This window comes from Capricornis sumatraensis, chromosome 20, assembly GCF_032405125.1.
Source record: "Capricornis sumatraensis isolate serow.1 chromosome 20, serow.2, whole genome shotgun sequence".
NCBI classification, from domain to species: Eukaryota; Metazoa; Chordata; class Mammalia; order Artiodactyla; family Bovidae; genus Capricornis; species Capricornis sumatraensis.
In genome coordinates, this window is record NC_091088.1 from 45,562,689 (window position 1) to 45,578,914 (window position 16,226).

The window sequence follows — 16,226 nt, forward strand, 5'->3', positions numbered from 1 at the left end:
TTTATAGTCAAACCTCTTAACTATTTTTTATAATGTTTTATATGTTACCAGTGAGCACCGACAAAAGACCACTAAAATGTATCTTTATGAGAGAGCAGAGTTCTTACGTCTTAGCCTTAACTGTGAACAAAATCTATAGACTAAACTCATAGGAATAAGGAATAAGAGAATAACATCCTAATTTATCAAGATGGGCATCTTGTCTCTTACCATGTAAAAGTCATAGCCATTCCAAAATGGACCATGCTCTTCCTAAGCCTTACCAAGTGACTCTTTCAGTCACAAGAGGATACCAATGGCAGTGATGTCAAGAGACCTCCAGAAGCAAAGGTTTGTACTTGGCAGACAACTGTAAGCCCCTCATGCCGACCCTCACTTGAGACTTTCTTTACTTTGGCATAACTAAATGTGAAACTCATAAGACAGATTCCAGTAGATCACACTGATTATAAACTACTCTAAGAGAAGGAAAGCTGTTGATTACACGATGGGTCAGCACCTTCCCTGAATATAGAGTGACAGCTCTACTGATTAAATATGATTAGTTCAAGTATAAGCTCAAGCCAGAATGAAAGGAGGCTTGATTTCTTTGTCATGAAAGAACTAGCCAGAAAATAAAAGAAAAATATATTGGTTTCCTGCATGCTTTATAAGCCTTTCCATCTTCATTCTGCCTATTCCAGCTCTTAATTAGCTTTAGCCAGTTGTTTTTGCTAATTAGTTATTATTCAGGCATACGCTTAATACTTGTCACCACAGAGGGAGATTAAGGCAAAATTTCCTTCATATGGACCAAATGTGGCTTTTTTATTTCAAGTTCTACTTTCCCTCCTCCATACAAATCTATCACTTCTTCCCCATCACCAGCATCACCATCAGCAGAACTGCAGTGGACTAAGTGTTTGTGTCCTGTACCACCCCCCACCCCCAGCACCACCAATTCATGTATTGAAATCCTAACCCTCAGTGTGATGGTATTAGGAGGTGAAGTTTTGGGGAGGTAAATAGGTCATGAGGATAGAGTCGTCATGAATGAGATTAGTGCCCTCACAAAAGAGACCCCAGAGAGCTCTCTCGCCCTCTCCATCACTTAAGGATACAAAGAAAAAAATGGCTATCTACAACCTGGAAGAGACCTCACACCAGAACCTGACTATATTGACACTCTAATCTCAGACTACCAACCAGAACAGTGAGAAATAAATTTCTGTTGTTTGCAAACCACCCAGTATAGTATTCTGTTATAGCAGTCTACATTGACTAAGTCGCCAACTCATGTTACTCTTAAGGGACCCCTGTCATTGTCATTATAAACTAAAGAATTTATTCTGCCTGTTTGTGCCCTGACAGTAGACAGTCATCCTCAATAATAAGCTAGTACAAAATGAAACACACTTTTATGTAATGAGAAAAGACAGATGCATTAAGGAGCATGGTGTAAAGGTTTATTAATGGTATGAAATCCTGACACACATACATAAAGATCAGATGAAGTTGATTGGGGAGCAAGTCATATTCTTCCTCAGTGCCATTTTATCTTCTCTGTCACAAGTGAAAGGAAAGAGACTGGAGAGGCATCTGTAACATGGTAGAGCTCTCTGTAGAATGGCATTTGGGATATTTTTTAAAATGTTGGTTGTGATGAAATTGTATGCAGCATTGTTTCATGCTTTGGAAGGAAAAAAATCCTCCTCTGGGATGTTAGGATATTAAATTGAAATGAGCCTGGGAAAGAAGGGCAACATTTATCTGAGGGTGGGCATGGTCATACCCCTTGCACAGTTGTGTTACATATAGTAGTCACTTAGCAAACAGTGGTTGAGTATCTGAGAGCTGCAGTAATATTCTGTACTATCAACAGTATGGGTTCTAGTCAGACACATCTGGAATCAAGCCCTAACTCTGCGTGTGCTAATTCTGGGCACATTGTTTAATCTTTCTGAGGCTTTGGTTCCTTCTCTTTCAGTGGAACTAATAATGGCATCTATAATATTAAACATGATAATTACAGAAAGAGCCTGGTGAAAAATAAACATCAGCATTCAATAAATGGTAGTTTTGATTATTAATGTTGACAGACAAAAAGATCTAGGTGAAATGGCTTATGGAAAGACTTTTTATTTTTTTGACACTATATTTTAAGATTTTTTAATATTTCTTAGGTAAGAAAGAAAAAGAAATAAGGCATACTCAGAGAGGCCTTAAGATTTCAAAGTTAACTGATCCACACAGTATAGTGCTCTATCAGATGGGAGCACTATTACTGCCTTTTTCCCTACACTTCATTTGTTTCTGTAATTTTTGACAGTGAAGCCGGCTTATAAAATATAAAACATTTTTATTGATGAATCCATATGTGTTCTTCTACACCAAAGAAAAGAGATTTATGAGCAGATAACTTACTTTAGAAATTTTAGGTTCATTAGCTTTCTGATTCTCGGAGTTTATTTATTCCTGTATTTGTGCAGATGCTTCCTGGCACCATGTAAATCATGTCTGTGTGCTCAGAGCAGTCCTAGTTCCTCTTATTTAACTGTCTTCATGCCTTGTGTTTGATTGAACACCTTTGACTGAGTCTTGAGAAAGCAGTGATTTTCAGAAAGAACATTACTGTCCCTGTAGAAAGGTACCTCCTTGTAGCCTTAAAAGATTCTTGGTAATCTTAAGAGCTGTGTAATCGTAAGAGCTATGTAAGTTACAGAAACCGGCTTCCCTCATATAGTCAAACTCTGCTGGCCTTAAAATTCTCACAGACTTCCCCCTACCCTCTACTCCCTGCAAAGGGGCAAATTAAGAAGTAGGACAGTTGCTTGACCAATAGGAACTCTCAGCATCTCAGTGACCAAGCCCTTTCAATCAATCTATGATTCTAAACTCCTTCTCTCTAAGAACAGGGAGAAAATCTGGGCACGATATGAAAAATCACAAGTTTAAGGGAATGATGGAGCAACAATGCCAGTGACAACAGCCCAGAAGAGAAAGGAAGTTAAGAAATTTAAACCCAGCCTTATGACTGCTTTTTCTATATAGTACCAAAAGAGGTTGAAAACTAAAAGGAGCTTTCAGGAAACTTGTTGATCTAAGAAGATAGACACTGGAATCAAGACAGGCTAGAGAGATAAAAACTGGAGAAGAATGAACTTGGTAAAACTCTCAGACTTTTGGTTCCGACTAGGAAAAGCTATATTCTGGAAACAAAAGTGACCTAATGCAGACCTCATAATCTCTGCCTGGATGAAGGAGTTCCAGGATTCCTAGTTCCCTCCACATCTTTCCTAGAAGCAAATATATGTTCACACCAGAAGACAACAACATGATTCTAAGCCTCAAAATATCTCTACAGTTTTCATATACAATGTCAAACAGTTAATTTTAAAATTACCAAGCATAGGATACAAATTAACATAAAACTACAATGTGCTTAATATACTCAAGGAGATAAAAGGCACAATTTAGAATTTTGGTAGAGATCTAGAAAGTGAAAAAGAGAACAAATGGGAATTGAAAACCTGAAAAATGCAATTGAAATTAGGAACTCAGTTCAGTTCAGTTCAGTTGCTCAGTCATGTCCGACTCTTTGTGACCGCATGAATCGCAGCATGCCAGGCCTCCCTGTCCATCACCATCTCCCGGAGTTCACTCAAACTCATGTCCATCAAGTTGGTGATGCCATCCAGCCATCTCATCCTCTGTCATCCCCTTCTCCTCCTGCCTCCAATCCCTCCCAGCATCAGAGTCTTTTCCAATGAGTCAACTCTTCGCATGAGGTTGCCAAAGTACTGGAGTTTCAGCTTTAGCATCATTCCTTCCAAAGAAATCCCAGGGCTGATCTCCTTCAGAATGGACTGGTTGGATCTCCTTGCAGTCCAAGGGACTCTCAAGAGTCTTCTCCAACACCACAGTTCAAAAGCATCAATTCTTCAGCACTCAGCTTTCTTCACAGTCCAACTCTCACATCCATACATGACCACTGGAACTCAGTAGATGAGTTTAACTGCACATTACATACAGATGAATCGAGAACCGTGGAAGTGAAAGTTCAGAAGGAACTACCCGAAATGAAAATGTAGAAGAGTTGGTAAACAGATAAACTCAGAGAGAGGGGGAAAGGAAAAAAAGCTGTCATTACCTTCCACAGAAGCAAATGAATAAGGCTCAAACTGCCAAGGCAAGAAGTAACAGTAGATTATAGATGAGAAGGTGAACAGCAAAAGAAAATGCTGAAAACAGACAGTGGTTGCCCTCATTAATGAGCAACAGTGGGATTGATAGGGGTGGGACGGTGAGTGCAAGAGACTTCTGTTTTTCACAAAAATGCCTTTTCTAGAACCATTTAACTCTGTAAATTGTGTAATGCATATATCTCATAAAAATAAGATTAAAAAATTTAAATCATGCTGCAAGACAGTACGTAGAAGTATGCTACCATTTATGCGAGAAAAAGTATGTAAAAAAAATATAAATATGTATATTTTTTAGTTTTGTTTATAAAGTTTCTCTGAAAAGACAGGCAGAAAACTGGAAACAATGGGTGCCTCTGGGAATGGTAACTAGTGGTCCTGTGCATGAGAGAGAAAGACTCGTTAGAATCCATTTGAATTCAACACTGGGATATGCATTATTTATTTTTTCAAGAAAAAGCTTCTAAGAAAGAAAGAAACTGGGAATGAAACTAAGAAGAATAAGCAGAGTTAAAATTAAATGGGCTCTAAAGCTGAAGCTCCAGTACTTTGGCCACCTCATGCGAAGAGTTGACTCATTAGAAAAGACCCTGATGCTGGGAGGGATTGGGGGCAGGAGAAGGGGATGACAGAGGATGAGATGGCTGGATGGCATCACTGACTCGATGGACGTGAGTCTGAGTGAACTCCGGGAGTTGGTGGTGGACAGGGAGGCCTGGCGTGCTGCGATTCATGGGGTTGCAAAGAGTCGGACACAACTGAGCGACTGAACTGAACTGAACTGAAAGAGAAGGGTGATCATATCCTTTTAGGATGAGTAATTTATTCAAGACACGAAAGTGTGTCTTCCCTGTTACACAAATTAGCATCCTTATAGAACAAACAGAAGTTAATAAAAGAAAAGTCACTCATATGCCACCCTATCAATAACCACCAAATTTTGGTGTACATCTTCCAAAACTGTACTATGTGTGTCTGTCTGTGTATTCCTATCCCCCACCATCAATACTATTTCATTACCAGCTATTTTCATCCAACAGTGTGGTATAGTCAGTTTCTGACATGAATTATTAAGGAATATTCCTACACAGATCATTTACAGTGACTGACTTTATTGCATCATTTGGCTTCACCACAGTTGACTTGGCTAATCGCCTACCAATAGGTGGTTTCCAGCTTTTCACCACTGTAATCAGTGTTCACATCCTAATTGCCGTTCCCATCTTTAACTGTTTCCTTCGACTAAATTCCTAGAAATGCAATTGCTGGGTCAAATGACATAAATGTAACTAAGTCTTGGTAAGTCTTTTGAAATTATCTCCTAGAAAATTTGTACCAGTTTATATCCTACCTCCCTCAGCGTTGAAGAAGATTACCCTGTCCCAGACCCTTGCTGTCATTTTGTTTGCTAAATCTGGTAGATGAGAAAAAAAAAAAAAAACATATTGCTAGTTAAATTTGTGTTTCTTTGGCTTACTGGTGATACTGAACATTTTTCATGTACTTATTGGCTAACAAGTATTTCTTAGTACTTCCCCTTGCCTGGGACTAATTGTGCTCACTGAGGGGAGAGACATAAAAATGATCTCTTAGTTCATAAGATCATAAGAATGATCTCTTTCTTCAAAGAATTTGCAATCTCAAAAAAAGAAATGACTACAAAAACAACACAGTATTACAGTGTGCAATGATATATATAAGCACAGCGTAAGATGTGGCTAGTGAGTGAGTAAAGTGAAAGTCACTCAGTTGTGTTCAACTCTTTGCGACCCCATGGACTGTATTCTCCAGGCAAGAATACTGAAGTGGGTAGCCTTTCCCTTCTCCAGTGGATCTTCCCGAACCAGGATCTCCTGCATTGCAGGCAGATGTTTTACCAACTGAGCTATCAGGGAAGCCTGTAAGAAGTAGCTAATTCTCCCACAAAATTAAAAATGTTTATAGATGGGCACATTCGAGTGGAGAGTTGAGGGATAAGGAGGAGGAGGACAGGGAAATGGGGTGTACATTTCCAAAGAGCAGCACAGTTAAATGCAGTGATGGTGTGCAGCACCTCTGGGGAGATCCAGTGTGGCTGAGGCCAAGGATGCCTGTTGAAAACTGACAGCACCTGGGAAGTAAGCCTACAAAAGTGCTCCTTAACAAAGAATTTGAAACAGATCCTCCATACCAGAGGCTCCTCTCTGATGTGCCAGTCTTGATTGCAGGCTGCGTTTGTTTCAAACAAATTGGACTTCCCTGGTGGCTGAGATGGCCTGCAAATACAGGAGATCTGAGTTCAATCCCTGGGTCAGGAAGATCCCCTGGAGGAGGGAATGGCAACCCACTCCAGTGTTCTTGCCTGGAGAATCCCATGGACAGAGGAGCCTGGTGGGCTGCAGTCCATAGGGTTGCAAAGAATCAAACATGACTGAAGCGACTTAGCACACAGTGCCTTTGTTTCAAACAGGAAAGATGACAAATATCCACCATGTTTGGAGGCCCTTGAGCCCTGGAAATTATATGTAAAGTTTGGGATATGTATTTAGAGTATGTTTGTATGTGGGAGGTGTGTGTGTGCATGCACACATTTTTCTTTGAAGAGATTCCATAGTTTTCCCAAAGTGAAAGTGAAGTCACTCAGTTGTGTCCAACTCTTTGTGACCCCATGGACTGTAGCCTACCTGGCTCCTCCATCCATGGGATTTTCCAGGCAAGAGTACTGGAGTGGGTTGTCATTTCCTTCTCCAGGAGAGCTTCCTAACCCAGGGATTGAACCCTGGTCTCCTGCATTGTAGGCAGACGCTTTACCATCTGAGCCACCAGGGAAGCCTAGTTTTCCCAAAGTGGGGAAAAAGCACTACTAGTCCAGACGTTGGAGAGCCATCCAGAATCTCCAGTAGGATCAGGTCTGTGAAAGAGAGTCCTGTCAACAAGTTAGATGGGGGGGTGGGGGGGGGGGGCACAAACAGGAAGGAGGACTGGACATGAAATTTTGAATGATAACCTTCTAATAACCACAAGTTACTGAGTATTTATTCTGTGATAGACAAAGTGCCTGCATCCATTTTATTAAAAATTAGTACGGAGTCTCCTGGCTACAAACTGGCAGAGTCTGCAGTTGACCTATCGGTCTCCATGTGACTGTAAAGCCCTCTTTTTTAATCATGACCCTCTGTGCCTCTCTTATAAAACTCTGTCATCATTTCTTTTGTATTTCATTTCCTAACGTTCAGTTAATTATTTTAAGCAGCAAAGTGACTCACTTCAGGGCAGAGTACCATATGGCTAGAGATACCATTTAGAGGACAAAAAAAGAGAAAGGCCTCGGTGACTGTTCATTGTTTTGTTCCACAAAGAATTGATCATCTGCTGAGATAATGGTATAAATCCAAAGAAATCCCTCACTCTGCACTTTGGTTCTCGTTGTTATTTGTGTCCTGTCATCCCGTGGAAGGAAATTCCTGCAGGTTTCAACTGGCAAGCGAGTCATTCTGGAGACAAGTGCACAGTGCTGTTTACTTCAAGCTTCCTAGTCATTAGCTCTGCAGGATAGAAGGTCTGCCTGAGTGTATGCGCATTCATTTATTGATAAAACGACATGTGCAAACACTTCTGTCTTTTGTGGAAAATATTAAATACACGATAGGGTAACTTATAAAAGCACTGGCTGCTTTACCTTGGGACCCGAGTGTTGGCTAAGAAGTGTGCTAATGCCCTGTTGTCAAATAAAAAGCAAATGTTAGCCTTAGTTATGTGTAACCTCAGGGAGCAGGGATTAACACTCCTCACCAGTGGGCCTGGAATTCTGAAATGTAAAAGATCACAACTTTTTGTGTTCTGCACAATCATATGCATATATGATACCAACCATGAGCTACTGTAATGACTGAAGCATTTTAGCCCCAATTCATGGAAGAAACAGAGGCAACTATTGCTGAAATTTTGGTAGAAGCCTTAGGAAAGCTTTTTTTTTTTTTATTTAATCATCTTAGGAACAAATATTTGAAACTCTGTATTAGTTTTCTATTGCTAAGTAAATAATTACTACAGACTTAGTGGCTTAATACAACACAGATGTATTACCTCAGTTTCCATGGGTCAGAAATCCAGGCATGACTTGGCTGGATCCTCCTCCTAGGATCTCAGAAGGCTGAGATGGAGTTGCTGGCTGATCTGCCTTCACTTCAGGAGGTTTGACGAGGGAAAGATCCATTCTGGGCCCCCTCAGATTTGGCAGAGTTTCTTTTCTTGCAGTTGAATGACTGAGGCCCCATTTTCTTGCTGGCTATCAGTCAAGGACCACTGTCAGCTGTTGAGGCCCCTACAGACCCTCTCCTGCTTAGAATCTCCTCATTAGGAAGACCCCATCCCTTCTAAGGGCTCTCCTGATTAAGTCAGGCCCAACAGGGTAATCTCTCCTCCTTAACATCAAGTGACTCAGGACCTTTCACAGTAGCGCCAAGATTGGTGTTTGATTGAATAACTAGGAGAAGATAACTGGACACCAGCAGATGGAGATCTTGGGGCCATCTTAGATGTCCACCTACTGTGAACCCTTATGAGATGCTTCTCTTCTGACAAGAGTATTGTGTGTTAAATGCTTCTTAGCATCTATCCTTGTTTTATGAGTTTGGTAATACATGTCATGGGAAATACTACTGAGCCCATAATTATATGTCATGTGGAGCATTTCAGCTCCTGGTAAAATGATGACAGTAGCTGTTACTTACAGGGGTTTACTATGTGTGAGACAATGTTCTGAGTTGTATGTGCGTCACCTCATTTAATCATCAACTCTGTGCAGAAGTTGTCATCAGTATCATGAGCTACAGGTGGGATAACTGAGGCTGGACACAGTGAAGAGATGTGCCCAATGTGTGAGAGCTGGCAAGTGGCAGACCTGGGACTCAAACCACAATTGTCTCTCTTCCTTTAGAACCCTCCTTTGTAACCATTGGAACCTTTAAAAGGGTTACAGAGTGTCCTCCATAGCCAAGATTATCACTCATCGGTTCCCTCTTTAGTGAGATTTGCCATCTAATAACAGAAAATGTCACATAGACCAAGTCCTCCCTAAAAGCAAAGGACACCCCTAAGAGCCAAATACCAAAGAGACACAAGATGAGCATGGTTTAGAGGCTGACTTTTGATAAGGACAGTCCAATACCTTAGCAGCAGGCATTTTATTGTGACTTGTTCTTGGATTCTAGGATGTACTTTGCTGCCTGGTTTTATGCCAAACATTGATTAATAAGCTTCATCAAAAAGAAAACTCACCACTTCAGCCCTGGAGAGCAACGTCAGGTCTTCTTTCCAGAGCAGCCAACCTGTGTCAGCAGGAATCAGAATAGAAATGGTACCCATCCATCTAAAATTAATGTCCCCTGACTTGAAACAGCGCTCATGCTGGTGACACCCTCTCTTTACTGTGGACAGAGGGTTGACCTGTGTTACTAGGTAGGGGAGGAAAAGAAATGGTTAGAACACGAAAGCTGACATTCACAATGCCCTCTTCTGAAAGGCATTTGTTTTTTTTTTTTTTATAAAAGAAGAACAAAAATGGCATTGATTTATGTTTTAATTGTAAGCTAAGCCTCAAACTAAACAGAGTGCTCAAAGGCCACATATTTGGGGAGAAGGGCCATCAGAGTGAGACGATCCTGCCTAGAACATTTTTTATTTTATCTCCTAGCTGCTCCTGCATTTGTCCTAACAGCAGATAGATATGAACTCCAGGCATGAAATTCCCAGAGAAGTTGAAATGTGATGCTTCTACTTCTGTGTTCTGGTGGAGTGAACTCTTCACCTTCCAAAATCTACGATCTAAGGCAGTTGGGGAAGACCTAAGAATATGACAGTAGGCTGAACCCACAAGGTCGCTGTAGCAGACAGTGGCTTATAGTTCACTATGCCTGTCCTCCTTTTCTCTTGAGCCAGAGCAGGTGACATTTCCCAGCCTCCTCTGGAATTAAGTGTGGCTGCATGACAGAGCTCTGGCCAGTGGAAGTGAGCAGAAGTGATCTGTGCCACTTCGAGGCTTGGTACATAAAATCTTGGCCTATGACCCTCCATTCTCTTTGTTTCTTATTGGCTGGGCAGATGTCAGTCAGTGTCCAGACTGCCAAAGAAGCCGTGAATTAAACATGACATTGTCTATTTAGCTGGGGCTCTTGAATGCCTGAATGGAACAGAAACCCATCCTCACTCCTGCCAGCAACTGGAATGCATGTGAACAGGAATAATAATAAAATAAATGGCTTTTTTTAAAAGCCATTGAGTATCAAGGGTCTTTCCCTTATAGCAGTTGACATTACTTTATCTAAAATAATCACCTAAACAGATTACTGTGTGTCTTTCAAAGTCAATCTGGACATTAAAATTCTGAAAGACCTCTAGAAATGTGAAAGATTACATCAAATGTTGTCTTTTTATTGTTCTATAGGAGATGAAGCAATTAAACATCTAACTTATTAGCAATTGTATTTCAGCAATTTTTCCTTTCACTGGCTATATAAACAAGTCCCTGTATTCTCTTTGGAACCAGCTGTATTATTTTACTAATTTTCTCATTAAAGAGATAAAGAAATCTTTGACAAAATAAAATAAAAGCCTAGAATCAAAAGACTGAAAGTAAAACAAGTAGTTCTAAGTAAGGAGAAGAGCTGGTTGATTGTGTACATCAGACTGAAAATGATATGTCAAAGACTCCTATGTACAATAATAAAAACTCCAATGAAATGAAGCTATAATGACTCATTTAAAAGCATCTCTCTGCATTTATAGCTCTTTAGCACTCACTTTTGTGTTATTTCCTATGGTTAATATGTTAGAAATGAAAGTCGCTCAGTCATGTCCAACTCTGTGCAACCCCATGGACTATACAGTCCATGGAATTCTCCTGGCCAGAATACTGGAGTAGGTTTCCCTTCTCCGGGGATATTCCCAACCCAGGAATTGAACCCAGGTCTCCCACATTGCAGGCAGATTCTTTACCATCTGAGCCACCAGGGAAGCCCAATAGGTTAAAAGGTATTAGTATTTGCACTTTGGGACTGTGTCTTAGTTCAGGCTACTATAACAAAGTACCAGTAGGCTGGATGGCTTATAAACCACCAAAATTTATTTCTGTAGCGTGGTTGAGTTCTGCCAAGGGCCCTCTTCCACCCCAGGGACTCATAACTTGTCACTGTATCCTCAGAGTGGAGGAGATGAAGTAAATCTTTCACGACTCTTGTGCTGTGCTGTGCTTAATTGCTCAGTCATGTCTGACTCTGCAACCCCATGGACTGTAGCCCACTAGGCTCCTCTGTCCATGGGGATTCTCCAGGCAAGAATACTGGAGTGGACTGCCACGCCCTCCTCCAGGGTTGGAGACTCTAAGGATGACAGTAATCTGGTTCATGAGCCCCACCTCCTGATACCATCATACTGAGGAGAGGGTCTCAACATTAATTTAGGGGGAAACACAAAATATTCAGTTCATAACATTCCATCTTGGCTCCTCCAAACTGATGTCCTTTTCACATGAAAAATAAGTTCATTCCATCCCAACAGCCTTAACTTGTTCTATTATCACCTCTAAGGTCCAGAGTCTTATCTAACTATCAACTAAATCAGGTATGAATAAGACTCAGAGTACATTCATCCTAAGGTAAAATTCCTCTCTAGCTGTGCACCTCTGAAACCAAACAAGTTAACCAAGCAAGTGCTTTGGGGGTTATTTAGATGAAATGGATATATTGTGCATATGAGAACAGCATGGGTTCGGGGGCTCTGGGGCAGAATGTCAGAGACTGGATGTTTGTGTTCCTCCAAAATTCATATTTGAAACTTTCTCCTCTGATGTGATGGTGTTAGGAGGTGAGGCCTTTGGGAGGTAATTAGGATTAGATGAGATCATGAGAGTCTTCAGGACGGGATTAGTCCCCTGCTGCTGCTGCTGCTGCTAAGTCGCTTCAGTCGTGTCCAACTCTGTGCAACCCCATAGACAGCAGCCCACCAGGCTCCCCCATTCCTGGGATTCTCCAGGCAAGAACACTGGAGTGGGTTGCCATTTCCTTCTCCAATGCATGAAAGTGAAAAGTGAAAGGGAAGTCACTCAGTCGTGTCCGACTCTTAGCGACCCCATGGACTGCAGCCTACCCGGCTCCTCCATCCATGGGATATTCTAGGCAAGAGTACTGGAGTGGGGTGCCATTGCCTTCTCCGGATTAGTCCCCTAATAAGGGTCAAAAGAGAGCTACTTGCTCTGCTCTCTCTCCACTGTGTGAGGACACAAGGGAAAAGCCAACAGTCTTCAGTCTGGAAGAGGGCTCTCCGGAGAACTCAACCACACTGGCACCCTGATCTTGGATTTAGTCTTTGGAATTGTGAGAAATAAATTTCGGTGGTTTATAAGCCACCCAGTCAGTCTATGTACTTTGTTATAGCAGCCCCAGCTGACTAAGACAGATACTGATGCTGAGGATGGAGTGCTGCTGTAACAAATACCTACAAATATGACTGTGGTTTTGGAACTGGGAAATGGATTGAAGCTATGAGTTTTTTGTTTTGTTTTGTTTTCTTAAATGTTTTATTGAAGTGTGTATGTTTGTGTATGTGTATTCTATTTTAGATTCTTTTCCTTTATAGATTATCGCATAACATTGAGTATAGTTCCCTGCGCTATGCAGTAGGTCCTTTTTGGTTATCTCTTTTAAAAAAAATTTTATTGGAGTGTAATTGATTTATAATCTTGTGTAGCTTCTGCTGTACAGCATAGTAAATCAGTTATACGTGTAAGAGTTTTGAAGTTCATGCTAGAATAAGCCTACATTGCTGTGACTGGGCTATCAGATGCTGTTTTTTGAAAAATGGATAAATTAAGAAGTTGCCAAGAAGTTATTTCTTTGAGCCTAAACATGAGCAAAATATAGTGATATTCAATCATGTAGTTTATCTTACCAGTAATAATTGATCTATAATCTCCAAAATTAAATTTATGAGAATTATTATTTTTGTTACTAATATTTTAGGATAAAATTATGTAAAAGTACAAGTCAATTTTATGGAAAGACAGACTTTGCTTACTATTTTCTTAATATTAAAAGTATTTCACTGGGGCTAATTTACTATGAGGAGAAAAGTTTAAAAATTTTGGAGAAATAATTTGTCATACAAACATCAGCATTTCTTTTGGCAAGTGTTCTGAATAGAGATAATTAGTGTACAAATATCTTAGTAGTTTATCTAGTGTGGTATTTAATGTTTGTTTTCTTTTCTATCTATGTCTTTAGAGATGTCCCATATTAAAAGGTTACAAATAATAATAGGACTCATGACTTAGAGTTAAATCTATAATCTCCATTAATACCAAAATTAAAATTTTCTCGTCATTCTTCTACATCATCTTTATAAACAATTTATCATCTTGAGAACTGTTCTTCTTTGCTTCATTTAATTTATTTGAATTTTTAAATGCAATTTATTAGTTCCCATGCAGACTTTCAAGCCAAGAGAAAATTTAATTAGCATTCTGATCTGTGAAATAGGATTTTCCTCAGCTGTTAATTGGGAAGTTGGCATTTGGGTTTAAATATTAGATTCTCCTTATTTAAGTACCTGTGACCCTGTTCCCAAGAGGGTGACCATTCAGGGCCCACTGACCAAATCCAGTCTCTGAGTTTACACTGGGGCTAGACGTGAATTATGGTGACATTCCAAGGCACTGTCATCCTACAAGATTCTGCCTACTGAAATTTCTAACTCTTGCCTGCAAATTGCAAAATACATTCTTCTTATCTACAGTGAACATCAATCAGTACAACTCTATTCCAAACCCAGGAGATTTCTGATCTGTAACTTTACATTGAGCCTCAGCCCTCATGGAGCTACGTGTGTTTTTACATTTCTCTTTTTCCTTTTGCTAAGAGAAATACACCATAGACATTAAATAGGGGAAGGATAACTTTGGACTGGAATGCTCTCTCAAATCCAGCCCGTAGAGTATAGTTTACATTTGTTTTTAAATTGTTGTTTTCTTCTGTCTGCTTTTTTTTAAAGAGAGCTTATTCTGAGCTTCCTTACTCAGAAGAGTGCAGGGAGCCAAGGAAGATTCATGAGGGGATAATCAGACTCTTCTTCAGTGGAGTGGAAAGCTTGATTTTGCCACTCCATTATTATCCTGGAAGTTTTGAAATACTCTCTACATCTTTTCTGTTTTCAGCCTTTTCCCAATGCATTGTTAGTCATTGTTAAATATTTTCTATGAATATTTATGCATATAAATATTTCTGAGTAACTTTTTTCTCAAAACAAAACAGTACTGTTAGAATTAATTTAAATAATATACCAATCAAAATAGGGATATGGTGCTTTGTATTAATTTTGAGATACTGTTTACATGTAAAATGAGAGTAGAACAAATTGAATTTTATTAAGCAATGGCATAATATAGTTAAGGATCACAGTCTCTGATAATTAAGCTCAATTTCATATGTAAACAGAAAAGAAAATGTGTCTGGAAATTTATCATACAAAGAATTTCAATATCTTCTGCTCCAAAAATGCAGCTTCTTGTTTATATTTCCCTGAGACACTTTCACCGTAGCCTCCTTCTGACTTGCATTTTTTTGTTTTGCATGGTTGTCTCTCTGAATGTCATTATTATCAGCTTCCTGGGGGCAGAAACTGTGCTTTTGGACACTTTTGTGTCGCAAAGAGTCGGACACGACTGAGCGACTGAACTGAACAATATCTGGACCTCAGAACCACTGAGCATGTATTTGCTGTATGCACTTAAAAAGTATTTGCTTTTAAGTACACATAAAACAATTTGCTTATCAAATTTGCAGATGACTGGGAAGGATGAGGAAAAGTAGCTAATAAGTTGAGTGTCATAATCAGAATTTTAAAAGAGCTCAAAAGGCTGAAAAATGTATAAAAAGAAAAGTAAATAATAAAACTGAATTCAAAAAACACTGAAATTAAAATATGCTAGATGTGTTTAGCAGTGAATTATATGCAGCTGAAGAAGGAATTATTGAACTGGAAGACAGCTCAGGGGAAATCATCCAAAATGAAGCACAGGGAGAGAAAGGATGGAAAATGCAGATGAAGCCTGTGAGGACACACTAGGAAAGTCATACCAACATATAATGGAGTAAAATAAAGAAAGAAGAAAGAACGAGTCAGAAACTGTATTTAAACACATAATTGCTGAGAATTTTTCAGAAATAAAGATACCAAACCACAGATTCTGGAAGGGTAGCAAATTCCAAGCAGGATATACAAATAAACTCATAACTGGACACACTGTGGTGAAACTGCACCATAATTAATCAAATACGAGGAGAAAAGTCTTAAAAGCAGCTTAGGCAGGTAGATTAACACTAAAGACACAGAGTTTATATTTTTTAATAAGATGCTTATAGCTTGAGTCATTTTTTAAATTATTATTATTTGACACATTAGCCAAATTTTCAACTTACTTTGGAGCCATAAGAGGTTTTCTTCTTAAGTTGGAGATGTAATTTGAAGGGCTGTTAAACAAAAGAGGGAGATTCAATTTGTCCTATTTAGCTCCAAGGGAGTGGACCAAATACCAGTATATGGAAGGTCAAAAACAAACAGGTCTCTGCTTAGTGTAAGGAAGACATGCCAGATATTATGGATTGTTAAAAAACAGGGATACGTTACCTTAGTTGATAAATGAGTTCTCTGACATCACAGGATTTGATTAAAAGGCAGATATATGAGTTCATCTAACAAATATTTATTAAGCATCTACTATGTACCACACATAATTATAGATACAAGAACAACTATAACAAAAGAGACGAAAACTGCTTCTACAGAGGGTGTATATTGTAGTGCAAGGAGAGCAGGGTAATGATAAGTCAGCCATGCCCTATGTTAGAAGATGGTAAAAAATGGAGCAGGGTAAAAGTATAAGGAGTACTGGAGGGGGAAGGTTCTCGACTGAAAATGTGACGGTAAGCGTAAGCTTCATTGCAAAGTGTTGTTCAGTCAAAGACCTTGGGGAGGAGAGAGACTGAGCTATGAGGATCTAAGCAGTGAAAGGGA

General features: G+C 39.6%; 1 protein-coding gene across 1 annotated transcript in view; it reads left to right on the plus strand.

The window, feature by feature from the left end:
- LOC138095922 (hydrocephalus-inducing protein homolog) overlaps positions 1-16,226 on the plus strand; it is a 152,891-nt gene that overhangs the window by 135,872 nt on the left and 793 nt on the right. The window lies entirely within an intron of this gene.